The sequence below is a fragment of the Bos taurus genome, chromosome 6, assembly GCF_002263795.3.
Source record: "Bos taurus isolate L1 Dominette 01449 registration number 42190680 breed Hereford chromosome 6, ARS-UCD2.0, whole genome shotgun sequence".
Lineage (NCBI taxonomy): Eukaryota > Metazoa > Chordata > Mammalia > Artiodactyla > Bovidae > Bos > Bos taurus.
In genome coordinates, this window is record NC_037333.1 from 958,198 (window position 1) to 973,438 (window position 15,241).

A 15,241-nucleotide genomic window follows, 5' to 3' on the forward strand; every position below is an offset into this window, starting at 1 on the left:
ATCATACAATTGAAGAGTTTTCCATAGGACCAAATAAATGAACACATACAAAAACAGTTCATTTTTCTTAGAGTTTTCACTGTAACCCTTTATTGCAGCATTAAAAAAAAAAAAAAAAAAGTTGAGAGATACATTTTCTTAACTTTTCGGTTATTTGGCTCAGTCCCTCAGGTATGCTACATTCCTATGAACTTCTTCTGTCTCCTTACTTTTGTATTAGTCCAGAGAATGTTGAAGAACACCAAGATAAACAGAGGCAATGAAGATAGATGGGGCATCAAAGAAGCAATCTAGGACTTTCTGCTACACTTAGAACAGCATCATTCGCAGTTCTAGTTACCTTCTTTCAAGCAATTAGATGATTTTTTTTCAAAAATAGTCATTGCTTACATTACCAAATTCTCACCTCTCAGTTTTTTTTTTTTCATCTAGTTTATTTCATAGTTGCCCTGAATCTTAAAAGTCTTCAGCATTTTGCCATTTAAAAATACTTGTTTCTAAAAGTTATTAATACACTTTATATGTTTTTTTGTACTTTGATTTGAAGGAAAGAATAAGTGATTATCCTTAAAAATATTTTTTTTAATCTTAAAAAAGTAAGGATGTTAACAGGGATGGTAAATATATTATACATAGATTAAAATATTTGGGGTATCATGAATATATATATATATGTATAGTTAACATCCTTACATATATATATCCATGATACTCAAAATATTTTAATTTTAAAGTAAACAAATGTAAATTAACACATAGATTTCCTATATTATTTACATGCTATGTGCATCATGACCTTTTTGATATTTTATTTTTAAAAATAATTTCTGATACCGATTCTCACAATTTATTAACCTTTTCTATGAGATGCCCCAGTGGACTTTACAATTTCATAATTCATAACGACACCTCTTTAATGTAGCAAATAGCTATCAGGTTGTTATAACATTGAGTCCTCCTCCTTGTATTTACAAAGATTAAGGAATTCCTCATTGTACCTATACTTTCAATAAATGCTGTTCCTACTCTCTCTTTCTAAAGGGAGGGTAGAGACCAGGAGGAAAAGTGCGGGTTGTGCTGCAAAGGTTGAAAAGAAAGATTATGGATGAACCTGCTGGCAGAGTCCCATGTTCTTGCCCAGGCACACCCAGGACAGCGTGTCTCCCTAGTACTGGCTGTTGGTGGTCCTCTCCTTTGAAATTTTAGCTTCTAAAAAGGATGAGAGTAGTAGGTAATCCTGGGAGCTTCTAGAGATAACAACACAGCCTATCACTTGTTCTGAACATTGAGAGTTTTTAACATGATTGATGTAGGGCTAGGTCTCAGGTGTGTTTGGGTGTGTGTCCATTTACACACGGGAATTCAAAAGTACCGAAGCTGTTTTCCTATTTCTCTAGTAAAATCTCAATTGACATTATAGAGAATATTAACCAAAAATGATTGGCATTACATCTTTTATGGCTCTCAATGAGCCTCTTTGATTTAAACGGTGTTATCAGCTAAGGTAGTCCTTGGGAGGCCACGAGGAAGTCACCTCTAGAGTGTCCAACAGTATTTGGTGGGGAGACAAGGAGCAACAAACTAAGGCCACGGGGTGAGTCTCTGTTATTGGCTTCTCCCTTGGGAGCCAAAGTCTTTTCCGTGTTAGTTTCCTGGGTCATCCTGTCCTCAATTGCTTCCCAATGCTTTGTTTCAGGAGAAGGCAATGGCACCCCACTCCAGTGCTCTTGCCTGGGAAATCCTATGGACGGAAGAGCCTGGTAGGCTGCAGTCCATGCGGTCGTGGAGAGTGGGACACGACTGAGCAACCTCACTTTCACTTTTCACTTTTATGCATTGGAGAAGGAAATGGAAACCCACTCCAGTGTTCTTGCCTGGAGAGTCCCAGGGACGGTGGAGCCTAGTAGGCTGCCGTCTATGAGGTCGCACAGAGTCGGACAAGACTGAAGCGACTTAGAAGCAGCAGCAGCAGCTTTGTTTCAGATTCTTTCTCCCATAAACAGTGCACGCCTTTCTTCATCCTTTTAGCTGCTTGTCACTGAAGCTGCCAACAGCCAAACATCCTAAACTTTCACACCGAGGTTAGGGTTCCAGAATCCCAAGGATTCTGGTCAGTCTCCAGGCTGCAGCAAAGGTGTCCATCAGTGTGCTGGGGCGCATGAGCTGCTGAGAAGCCAAAAAACTTTTTCACCCTCAACATATACAGTCAGTCTAAACACCAAGATAGAAACCTTTGCAGCAAAATCCTCACTTTTCCTCCTGGTCTTTACCCTCACCCGGCTTGCTCATACCCTAAGAGCCACCTTTTGGCAGACCCCTCCCTGTACTGTCCTTGACTCCCGCGATCCTGGTCGGGCCGACTCTGGGCGCGTCTCGGTTTCTATGCCGCTCCGCCCGCGCTGCGTCCCCGCGTGCGCGCCGGGTTATCCGGTCTTTGAGCATGGCAGATTTTCACTAGATGACATCATGGGAGCTAGCGAGTGCCGGCTCCACAAGGGGGACGGAGAAGGGGAGGGAGAAGGGGAGGGGAGAGGCTGGGAAGCCGCGCCAGAGCCGTTGCCTGCCGCCCGCCGTCCTTCCGCCAGCCCGGGAGGAGCGCTCCGCTGGTTACTGACAAAGGATGGGAGGATGACTGCGCCCCGAGATGAGCGTTGTGCGCAGCCCGGCGGCCGCCTGAGCAGCTTCGCCCTTCGCCGGTGAGTGACCACGAAGATCCTCCAGGAAGCGTCGCTACGAGTCCTGGGTCTTCCACCCGAGCGAGTCTCGGCGAGCCGTCAGCCCGGAAGCGCAGTCAGCAGGTGCCCTTGTCCGGTGGGTCCGCACGAGAGCTCAGGGTCGGTGTTTGCGCTGGTACTGGGACCCACCTCGTCGGCTGCTGCCAGGGCGGTCCCCCGCCTGTCCGCCGGCGCTCTCCCTGTGCGCCAGCCCTTTCTGGTGGGTCCCCGGTGCGCGGCAGATGCGGACACCACCTTCGTGTTAGGGCCGAATGGCGCCGCTCAGACAGCACTGAATCGATGACAGTGCCTTGACAGGCTCGAGTGTGGGCTTGAGGATCGGACACCGATTCCCCGGGGAGGCGCGCGCAGCTGGTCGCGGAGCGCAGCCTTTGTTTCGCGTTTGCGCCGGGGCGCTCAGCCCCGCGGGTGTTCTCGGCGACTATCCACCGGAGAGCGGGTTCCGGCTCCGCCCGCCTACAGGGGTGCTGTCGCGTTCTTTCCGCGGGCAGGACTGAAACCCCAGAAGGGTCTTGGGCGCACAGGTGAGAATCTCAGTTCTGCAGACCGAGCTTCTTAAGCTCCAGAAAGTGAAGTGACCAATCGAGGCAGAAAGACGCCCAAGTTCTGTCCCCAAGTGGTAAGAGTGAAAGAGCAAACTTAGGGGGACTCACTCTTTTTTTTTTTTTTCCTGCTTGTTTCCGAAGCGCTGTTTTGTTGAGGGTTCTTTGTGGCAAGTGGATGGAGTTAGGGAGGCATATCCAGTATATCATTAGCGAGACCCACGTTTACCTGGCAATCCCTTTTGTTTTTCAATAGTTCCAGAAGAAATTTGCTTGCTAAATATTTTTGAAGTCAGCATCTGTCCTAGTACAGAGCTTTGTGGGATGGTAGAAAAGTCCCTTAGTTTAGAAAAGTCCCTGGCTGCTTAAGTCCCTTAGTTTAGAGTTGGGCTGCCTCTGAAAGCTGAAAGCCACAGTGCCCACGCCCACGCCTGCTCGCTGCCTGTCTGTTCCACACACATTTTACTAGTGAATTCCTGTTTAGGAAGAGTCAAATTTTCAGATGACAAAGCAGCGATACCTATTGGAATATTTGATTTTAATGTCAGTTTATTTGACTTTGTGAAAAAGGTGAAAGACGATAAAGTTTGCAACTTTGGGTTCAGTTACTTTATTTTAGAGTTCAATATACTGCCATTGACGTCTGAAAATATTTAAAATTTTAAGAGTTAGTTCATATTCATGAATTTAATGATGATAAATGATCTCTGAATAGTAACGAGATTCTTGGTATACACATTTGATATTGCAACATCTAACGTAATAGGAGAGTATGAGAAATTCGGGAGGTCATTTTATTTTCTTTTTATTATAAAAAGATTTGCTGATTTTTCTCTGGACAGGTGTTCCTAAGTAAGCTTTTCCAAACTAGAAGTATCAAAATATATTTTGTTGATCAGTGCATGCTCTTCTGATAAACGCAAGGTCTTTTCAGAACAGACTTGATTAAAAAAAAAAAGTTATTGGAATAAGAAATGCTGTGGAAGTGAAAAAGGAACTGGTTGAGACAATAGGCAGGTTTTACTAAATAGAAACGGTGGGAGGAAGATGGGTTTCAGAGGATGTCATATCAGTTTTTGTTCATTGTAGCTTTTGCATAGTTAAATAGTTGATGGTTATGTTGAGAGACCAGTGATATAAACAGAAAACCTATCTTTATCCAAAACTTCTGGGTTTAAAAACAAAGTTTTCTCCCGCTGATTCAGAAATGATTTTTACCTCATTATTTGTTTCCTGACTTCTTAACAGAAAAGGCTCTACCAGTTTCTTCAAAAGTTTTATTTCTAACTTTGTTGTACTCATCTATTTATAGTAAAAGCTTAAGAAACTTTCCATGAAAATTCTTAAAGAGCCTGCTTCTCACATCAGCTGTTCTCCTGAAATACAGTAATAATAGAATCTGTTTGAAACTAGTCTAGTGAATGACCAGTCTTCTGATGTGCTCATGTGATGGCATGTACCAGACAAAATAATATACATTTATGTAAAGTATATAATCCCAATCTGATAGTCAGTGAGCAGTGATAAGCGGGAGGTGTATGGTATTTGGCAAATGATATTTCCTTTAGCAATAATATATTTTCCCCTCCCCCTTTATATGATAAATGAAGATGTACATTAAGATAACAGGTTATACTTTAGGTCTGAAATCTTTTATGTCAAAAATATTTATCCAAGAAGGTAAAAATGCTCTGATACTTTACTACACATAAGATAGAATATGTGAGGAAAGTCCTCAGAAAGTGTAAGCATCTAATAAATCAATATTATTTGATGTATTTGATAGGTAGTACAACATAGATTTTAAATATATGAAGTAATATTCTCATAATGTTCTTTATTATGTTTCACAAATATTTTAAACTATTTTATTACACTGCTAAGTCACTTCAGTCATGTCCGACTCTGTGTGACCGCATAGATGGCAGCCCACGAGGCTCCCCTGTCCCTAGGATTCTCCAAGCAAGAACACTAGAGTGGGTTGCCATTTCCTTCTCCAATGCATGAAAGTGAAAAGTGAAAGTGAAGTCGCTCAGTCGTGTCTGACTCTTAGCGACCCCATGGACTGCGACCCACTAGGGTCCTGTCCATGGGATTTTCCAGGCAAGAGTACTGGAGTGGGGTGCCATTGCCTTCTCTGATTTTATTACACAGGACTCTGAATTTGGAAAGATTAGGGGAAGAAGAGGAAGTTGTAAGACAAAAACAGAGCTATACTATATTGCCACAAATAGTCAGCAGTGGTGTTTCAGGGTCATGGAAAAGAGCATTATGTCAGAAGACAGGAAGATGCCTGAGGAATAAGTCTATAGTTTTTGGTGACCTCTTGGTTTGTTATTTTAGTTGCTTTATATAAACAGATAATGTAGGATTTCTTTAATACAGTAAAACTCTCTTCACTTTCCTTGAGGCAAAATTAAATCTTGAACCCATTCAGAAGTTTGTTTTATGGTCTTAAGGATGCTTTGTAAATCATAAAACATCATGACTTGGGTATTGAAATTGATCAGTAAAAGCTTTGTGGCTGAAAGGTTTTTGTATTTCAGCCTTTTCTGGAATTATAATTTAAGAGTGAAAACCAAAAGTTATGGAATTGTTGAAAATACTCAGGAAGGTGATGATATCTGGGGCTTCCTAGGTGGCTCAGTGGTAAAGAAACTCCCTGCCAATGCAGGAGACATTGGTGTAATCCCTGGGTTGAGAAGATCCCCTGGGAAAGGAAATGGCAGTCCACTCTAATATTCTTGCCTGGGAAATCCTATGGATAGAAGAGCCTGGTGGGCTACAGTCTATGAGGTTGCAAAAGAGTCACATGTGACTCTTTCAGCAACTAAAGAACAACAACGATGATGTTTATAAGAGAAGATAATTTTGTTAATGGGGTTTTTAAAAATAATTTTTTAAGAAATTGAAAAAACATGCTCAGAAGCCAAAATTATTCCTTTGTTATATATTGCATACAATTTGCAACTTAATGGACCCTTTTGGTACTATAAATTCATTTTCTACCTCCCAGTGTAAGAATGTTGAGGACCAGGTAAGAAAAATGTGTTCTAGCTTTAATTTTGTCATCAAATTGAGGATGAGTCTCTGAATCTCCTAACAATTTCCTCTTACATAAAATAAAGATGACAGCATCTGCCTTGTATTTCTCACAGGAAGTGCTATATAGTAAATGAGCTAATATGCAAATATGATTTTAAAAATAGAAGAAGAACTAAAGATTATGTATTAGTTAACTTTTAAACTTTAGGTATTTTCAGTTAAAGAAGTAAATGTATATAAAAGTTAATTTAGTTTCTGATTTCTATTTTAAACATCTGGTATTTTCAATTAGAAGCATTCTTAACAATTCACTTATTGTACTCTTCATAAAAATTTTTAAGTAGATTTTTATAAAGTTGTCAACTTTACTGGTAACAAATTCTCTCAATTTTTGTGTGTCTGAAAATATTTGCTTCCCTGGTGGCTCAGAGGTTAAAGCATCTGCCTCCAATGTGGGAGACCGGGGTTTGATCCTTGGGTCAGGAAGATTCCCTGGAGAAGGAAATGGCAACCCACTCCAGTATTCTTGCCTGGAGAATCCCATGGACGGAGGAGCCTGGTAAGCTACAGTCCATGGGGTTGCAAAGAGTCAGACACGACTGAGCGACTTCACTTTCACTTTCTTTCTTTCAACACTTTACCTTGTTATTCTTTGATTCTGGAGTCCATCAGATCTGTCAGTCCTATTGTTGCTTTAAAGATATTGTGTCTTTGCCTCTGACTGATTTAAAAAATTTCCATTTGTCTTTTTTTCTTACATCTACTATGATGTTCCTGGGTATGATTTTCTTTTGATTTAACTTCTTTTAAGTTTGCAGAGCTTTTTGCATGTGTGGATAGACATCTTTCATCAGGTGAAATTCATAGTGAATTCTTGATACTCTACTCCATTTTCTTTCTTTTCCTGAGATCTCAAGTATATTTTTAATACATGGTTTCACTGTGCCCAACATGGCTGTTTTACACATTCCACTATTTTCTACTTAATGCTTATTTGGAAAATTTCCTTTGACTTTTCCTCTAACCTTTTCCTATACCTACACTATGCCCTTTAAACTATTGAACTTATCTATGGGTTTCTACTCTAGTTAGTGTAGTTTTTCAGTTTTCAAATGTATATTTCATTCTTTTTTATGAATACCAATTTATTTTCACTACCTTTTCCTGTTATTCTGCACATACTAATTAAATGTTTAAATTTTTTTTCTGCTAATGCCAATAACTGGATTATTGTGAGCTTCTTTTCAGCATCTCTTTACTTTCAATTTTAGTAATTGTGTATAAAATTTTTTACGTCTCTAGACAATTCATCCAAGACCAAAGAGTTGTCAACATTTCTTCTGCTTAGTAGATAAAATGGAAGTGAAGTGAAGTCGCTCAGTCGTGTCTGACTCTTTGCAACCCCATGGATTATAGCCTACCAGGCTCCTCCATCCATGGATTTTTCCAGGCAAGAGTGCTGGAGTGGGTTGCCATTTTCTTCTCCAGAGGATTTTCCCAACCTGGAGATCGAACCCATGTCTCCCACAGTGTAGGCAGATGCTTTACCATCTGAGCCACAAGGGAAGCCCTGTAACATGCTAGGAACAGATAAAATGGAGAGGTGGACAATCGTTGCAATCCAGTTGATGATGGAGCTGGCTCCAGTGTAAATGGACTTCATCCCAGGCAGGGGTACCTAACTGCCAAGGAATAGGCATCTAGAGCCTTCCACCAGTGCATTCACAAATACTAAACACAATTACTCAGAGCAAGACCTCTGAGAATCCTGCTCTTCTTTTCAGATGCTTTCTTGTTAGCCTCTTAGCCTCCAATCATATGCACAACATTATATGAGCAAACATCATGTGGGTAATACCAGGCATATGCCAGTTTGGTACTTCATCATTTATTTCTTACTGGAATCTCAGCCTATTCTAAATTTAATCTTTTGTATTTCACGCCAAAAGCCTTTTTTTTTTTTTTTTTGTTTCCTGGATTCTCTATCCTGAATCAGGAGTCCTTTGCCCAGGCAAAGCCCATATTCTTAACCTCTTGCTGTGTTTAGGTTGCCAAATGCCCCCATTCTCTGTTCCAGGGGAGAAGAGCTCCTTCAATAGTTCAGTTTACCTCTGCATGTTTCCTTTATTTCGAGTCTTGAAGCCTCTAGTCTTGGCTTCTTCAGAAGCTCTTCAATAGTTTTTAACAGATTTTTTTTTTTTCTGGCTTTTCTTCTTGTTCCAGGTGGTAATATTGGTCATTGTGAGTTACTCCACTATAACTGTCAGGTATATTGGGTCATTACTTTTCACTGACTACAAAAACAGATGTGTAGAGATGTAAGATAATTACTTGGTGATAAAGCTGGAGTAAGTAATCTCAGTAATTTCAATTTATAGGCTCCTAAACAATAGAGCTAATTCTGAACCCATTTGATTTTAAAAACTGTTGTTATAAAAAGAGGTCAGATGGTTTGGGAAGATCCTCTAGAGAAGGGAATGACTATCCATTCCAGTGTTCTTGCCTGGAAAATTCCATGGACAGAGGAGCCTGGAGGGGTACAGTCCATGGGATTGCAAAGAGTCAGACATGACTGAACAACTTTCACTTTCAGGTAATAGAGCTAACTCTGAACCTACTTGATTTAAAAAAAAAAGGGTGTTATTAAAAGAGGTCAGATTCTATAATACTATGCAGTTTCATTATGTACAATATGATTTGGAAGCTTTTTATTTCCTTTTTGAGGTAGAATTTCACAACAATAGAATGCAGTGATTCAAATAGGTAGTACATTTACATTCATAGTTCAGTTCAGTTCAGTCGCTCCGTCATGTTCGACTCTTTGCAACCCCATGAATCACAGCACGCCAGGCCTCCCTGTCCATCACCATCTCCTGGAGTTCACTCAGACTCACGTCCATCGAGTTGGTGATGCCATCCAGCCATCTCATCCTCTGTCGTCCCCTTCTCCTCTTGCCCCAATCCCTCCCAGCATCAGAGTCTTTTCCAATGAGTCAGCTCTTCTCATGAGGTGGCCAAAGTACTGGAGTTTCAGCTTTAGCATCAGTCCTTCCAAAGAAATCCCAGGGCTGATCTCCTTCAGAATGGACTGGTTGGATCTCCTTGCAGTCCAAGGGACTCTCAAGAACTCTTCTCCAACACCACAGTTCAAAAGCATCAGTTCTTCGGTACTTAGCTTTCTTCACAGTCCAAATCTGACATCCACACATGACCACTGGAAAAACCATAGCATTGACTAAATGGACCTTTGTTGGCAAAGTAATGTCTCTGCTTTTCAATATGCTATCTAGGTTGGTCATAACTTTCCTTCCAAGGAGTAAGCGTCTTTTAATTTCATGGCTGTAGTCACCATCTGCAGTGATTTTGGAGCCCAAAAATATAAAGTCTGACACTGTTTCCACTGTTTCCCCATCAATTTGCCATGAAGTGATGGGACCAGATGCCATGATCTTCGTTTTCTGAATGTTGAGCTTTAAGCCAACTTTTTCACTCTCCTCTTTCACTTTCATCAAGAGGCTTTTGAGTTCCTCTTCACTTTCTGCCATAAGGGTGGTGTCATCTGCATATCTGAGGTTATTGGTATTTCTCCTGGCAATCTTGATTCCAGCTTGTGCTTCTTCCAGCCCAGTGTTCTCATGATGTACTCTGCATATAAGTTAAATAAGCAGGGTGACAATATACAGCCTTGACATACTCCTTTTCCTATTTGGAACCAGTCTGTTGTTCCATGTCCAGTTCTAACTGTTGCTTCTTGACCTGAATACAGGTTTCTCAAGACATTCATGGTAAATAAACACAATAAACTGGCAAAATTTTTTTTTCTCTTAGGTGTGATGCAACACATACACGTGTGTATTAAAAAAGCACTCCTTTCTGAACATAAGCATCCTATGATTTAGGAATCATCCTAACTCACATAAGTTCTACATATGAGGAGTAAATAGGGAATCCTCTGGCAGCCAGGTGGTTAGGACTGACTGTTCCCACCACAGGGGCCTGTTTTGATTTCCAGTAGGGACACCAATATGCCATGTGACCAAAAATTAAATAAATAAAAATAAAAGAGAGTGAATAATGTAGGAAGTCTAGAGCCACTCTCTTTGTAGAAACAACTGTCCTTTGTTTTTCAGATTGTTACTTCAGAACAGGAAGATACATACTTAGCTTGTCAAATGCATATAATAACATTAACAAGTTAATAGTACATCAATTTTTATTCTCTTTGTTATATGGTTGACATTCAGAATATTCCTCCAGAAGAAATGTTACAAATGATGGTCAGTTGGTTTTGAAATGATGTCCTTAACAATATACTTAAAACATGACCTAAATTAACTCTACTTATATGCATTAGCCTAGAAATTTTGTTGAATCTGTTTATGAATGGATGGATACTCAAAGTGAACTAAAATATTTAATGATATTTCTAAGTGATTATAACATATGAGAAACCACTGACTTTTGTGTAGAAATTGGAGAATCCAATTCTATTAGGTAGAAATTGGAGAATGCTGGGAATGGACTTTTTGCTGCCTTCAGTTCAGGGTCCTGAAGTCCCTTTCGGAAATTGAGTGATACTGATAAGAGTGATGTGTCAGTACTTGCTCACTATTAGGGGCTGACACTCTGATGATCAGTGAATTGGTTCTTCCGGCATATCACATGCTTCAACTTAGTCCCTGCCTGATATACTTTCAGTCTCACTCTGCTTCTGTCTGTGACTATGGCAAGCATGGTAGCCAAGCTATGACCCAGTTGTATGATTTCTCACATTGAGCTTCTGCTAAGTACCTTTCACTTTCTCCTCTGTAACTTACCAGTGTGTCTTCCCTCTGCCCCTGGAAGTGCAGCCTAGAAGCAGGAGGCATGAGACTGAGTAGGCAGTTCTGAGAGGCTTTCTATGGGGCCTCAGAAGTTCCTGGGTGGAACTTCCGGTGGCCATGATCATGACCTGAATCCATACACCTGTATTAGCTTTTATTTGCCTGTTTCACTTTACCTGGTGTTTCATTCTTATTCTCTGAGATCACCTTCTACTATATGTACATTAGTTTTTATTTCAGACACTGCTTTTGAAGGAAACTTGGCCTAAATTATGTGATAAGTTGACTTTTCTTCCCTACAGGAAAATGAAAAAAGAAAGAAAGAGGCAAAGAATAATGGCTAAAGCCTAAGTGAAGTAAAGTGAAAGTCGTTTAGTTATGTCTGACTCTTTGCCACCCTATGGACTGTACAGTCCATGGAATTTCCCAGGCCAGAATACTAGAGTGGGTAGCCTTTCCCTTCTCCAGGGAATCTCCCCAACCCAGGTCTCCCACATTGCAGGCAGATTCTTTACCAGCTGAGCCACAAGGGAAGCCCAATAATACTGGAGTGGGTAGTCTATTTCTTCTCCAGCAGATCTTCCTGATCCAGGACTTGAAGCAGGGTCTTGTGGCTCAGCTGGTAAAGAATCCGCCTGCAATATGGGAGACCTGGGTTCAATCCCTAGGTTGGAAAGATCCCCCGGAGAAGGGAACAGCTACCCACTCCAGTATTCTGGCCTGGAGAATTCCATGAACTGTATAGTCCATGGTATCACAAAGTCGGACACAACTGAGCGACTTTCCCTTCACTTCCCTTCACTCCTGCATCCACTCCTGGTGGATTCTTTACCAACTGAGCTATCAGGGAAGCCCACAAGCCACATTCATTTACAATAAGAGAAAGTGATAAGGAAGAAGATAAAAGTGTGTTTCTCAAAGGTATTTAATTTACAAAGTCATAATTTTTAGATCACCAAATGGAGTCCTATGAAGTCATCTGTTTACTTAATGATTAATTTCCCTCTCTTCCTCCCTTCTTTTCTACTTCCCTTTAATATATAATCACTGGTCATCTACTTCATAGCTTGTACTAAGCTAGGTCCTCGTAATATAAGGATGTGAAAATGTGGCATGATCCCTGCCTCTTTGGAGAGTTTTATTTTGTGAAATGAATTAAACACTTACCCAAGCAGATACATATATGGGAGAGTGAATGTATTGAAGGACAGCTATACACTGATAAGAAAGCCTGTACCTGGGGACTTTGACTGAGTTCAGTTTAGAGGGAAGGTCTAGGCAAGGCTTCTTGAGGCCAGGACATTTGAGCTGACAGCAAAAGGGTGAGTATGAATGAATCAGGCAGGAAGAGGAGGAAGAGTCTTCTAGTAGAAGGACAAATGTACTGTGCTCAAGGCCCTTGTTGCTGGGAGAAGTCTGACAAATTTCATGGTACCATTGGCATCTTGAAAGAAGGAGTGTGATGTGGTTGGAGCAGTTGTTCCAGATATGAGGAGCTGTTACAAAATATTTCAAATATTGTAGAATGAAGTGTGTGTGTGCATCTGTGTGTGTGATTGTGTTTGTGTGTGATGGTGGCAGTAAGGACAGTGCCTCACAAATAAATGAGGTGATACATTAGCAAAAAATATATATATAAAGCCTCTGGGGAAAACACTGTATAATATATACAGTTTAAAAACTATTGAAAGTTATGAGCATTTGAAAGATATGGTATGAATGGTAGGCATTGATCCTTTTATGTTAGTCCATTCCTGAACAGAGTTGAATAAAAGGGCATGAAGTATTCATTCATTTTTTTTTTTTGCTCAATTTATTTGTCCTAGCTCATGTTACCTTAAAAACTGTAAAAATGTCTTTTTAAGTTAAAGATATCTAAGTAGTTTTATATTGCTATAAAATTTATGTATCTTTTCTTGTTATGTGTTACTTTTTTTCTTTTTTTTTCTCATATATTTATTTATTTATTTTTAATTTTATTTTATTTTTAAACTTTACATAATTGTATTAGTTTTGCCAAATATCAAAATGAATCCACCACAGGTATACATGTGTTCCCCATCCTGAACCCTCCCCCCTCCCCATACCATCCCTCTGTGTCGTCCCAGTGCACTAGCCCCAAGCATCCAGTATCGTGCATCGAACCTGGACTGGCATCTCGTTTCATACATGATACTTTACATGTTTCAATGCCATTCTCCCAAATCTTCCCACCCTCTCCCTCTCCCACAGAGTCCACAAGACTGTTCTATACATCAGTGTCTCTTTTGCTGTCTCGTACACAGGGTTATTGTTAGCATCTTTCTAAATTCCATATATATGTGTTAGTATACTGTATTGGTGTTTTTCTTTCTGGCTTACTTCACTCTGTATAATAGGCTCCAGTTTCATCCACCTCATTAGAACTGATTCAAATGTATTCTTTTTAATGGCTGAGTAACACTCCATGGTGTATATGTACCATAGCTTTCTTATCCATTCATCTGCTGATGGACATCTAGGTTGCTTCCATGTCCTGGCTATTATAAACAGTGCTGCGATGAACATTGGGGTACACGTGTCTCTTTCCCTTCTGGTTTCCTCAGTGTGTATGCCCAGCAGTGGGATTGCTGGATCATAAGGCAGTTCTATTTCCAGTTTTTTAAGGAATCTCCACACTGTTCTCCATAGTGGCTGTACTAGTTTGCATTCCCACCAACAGTGTAAGAGGGTTCCCTTTTCTCCACACCCTTTCCAGCATTTATTGGTTGTAGACCTTTGGATCGCAGCCATTCTGGCTGGTGTGAAATGGTACCTCATAGTGGTTTTGATTTGCATTTCTCTGATAATGAGTGATGTTGAGCATCTTTTCATGTGTTTGTTAGCCATCTGTATGTCTTCTTTGGAGAAATGTCTATTCAGTTCTTTGGCCCATTTTTTGATTGGGTCATTTATTTTTCTGGAGTTGAGCTACAGGAGTTGCTTGTATATTTTTGAGATTAGTTGTTTGTCAGTTGCTTCATTTGCTATTATTTTCTCCCATTCTGAAGGCTGTCTTTTCACCTTGCTAATAGTTTCCTTTGATGTGCAGAAGCTTTTAAGGTTAATTAGGTCCCATTTGTTTATTTTTCCTTTTATTTCTAATATTCTGGGAGGTGGGTCATAGAGGATCCTGCTGTGATGTATGTCATAGAGTGTTTTGCCTATGTTCTCCTCTAGGAGTTTTATAGTTTCTGGTCTTACATTTAGATCTTTAATACATTTTGAGTTTATTTTTGTGTATGGTGTTAGAAAGTGTTCTAGTTTCATTCTTTTACAAGTGGTTGACCAGATTTCCCAGCACCACTTGTTAAAGAGATTGTCTTTAATCCATTGTATATTCTTGCCTCCTTTGTCAAAGATAAGGTGTCTGTATGTGCATGGATTTATTGCTGGGCTTTCTATTTTGTTCCATTGATCTATATTTCTGTCTTTGTGCCAGTACCATACTGTCTTGATGACTGTGGCTTTGTAGTAGAGCATGAAGTCAGGTAGGTTGATTCCTCCAGTTCCATTCTTCTTTCTCAGGATCGCTTTGGCTATTCGAGGTTTTTTGTATTTCCATACAAATTGTGAAATTATTTGTTCTAGCTCTGTGAAGAATACTGTTGGTAGCTTGATAGGGATTGCATTGAATCTATAAATTGCTTTGGGTAGTATACTCATTTTCACTATATTGATTCTTCCAATCCATGAACATGGTATATTTCTCCATCTATTAGTGTCCTCTTTGATTTCTTTCACCAGTGTTTTATAGTTTTCTATATATAGGTCTTTAGTTTCTTTAGGTAGATATATTCCTAAGTATTTTATTCTTTCCGTTGCAATGGTGAATGGAATTGTTTCCTTAATTTCTCTTTCTGTTTTCTCATTATTAATGTATAGGAATGCAAGGGATTTCTGTGTGTTGATTTTATATCCTGCAACTTTACTATAATCATTGATTATTTCTAGTAATTTTCTGGTGGAGTCTTTAGGGTTTTCTATGTAAAGGATCATGTCATTTGCAAAAAGTGAGTTTTACTTCTTCTTTTCCAATTTGGATTCCTTTTATTTCTTTTTCTGCTCTGATTGCTGT

At 39.9% G+C, this 15,241-nt stretch overlaps 1 long non-coding RNA gene across 1 annotated transcript in view; it reads left to right on the forward strand.

The window, feature by feature from the left end:
* The first annotated feature begins 2,173 nt into the window (after positions 1–2,173).
* Positions 2,174–15,241, forward strand: part of LOC132345468 (uncharacterized) — an 890,490-nt gene continuing 877,422 nt past the window's right edge. The window contains exon 1 of the long non-coding RNA XR_009494809.1: positions 2,174–3,259. This is a non-coding gene — a long non-coding RNA (uncharacterized lncRNA). The remainder of the gene's footprint in view (positions 3,260–15,241) is intronic.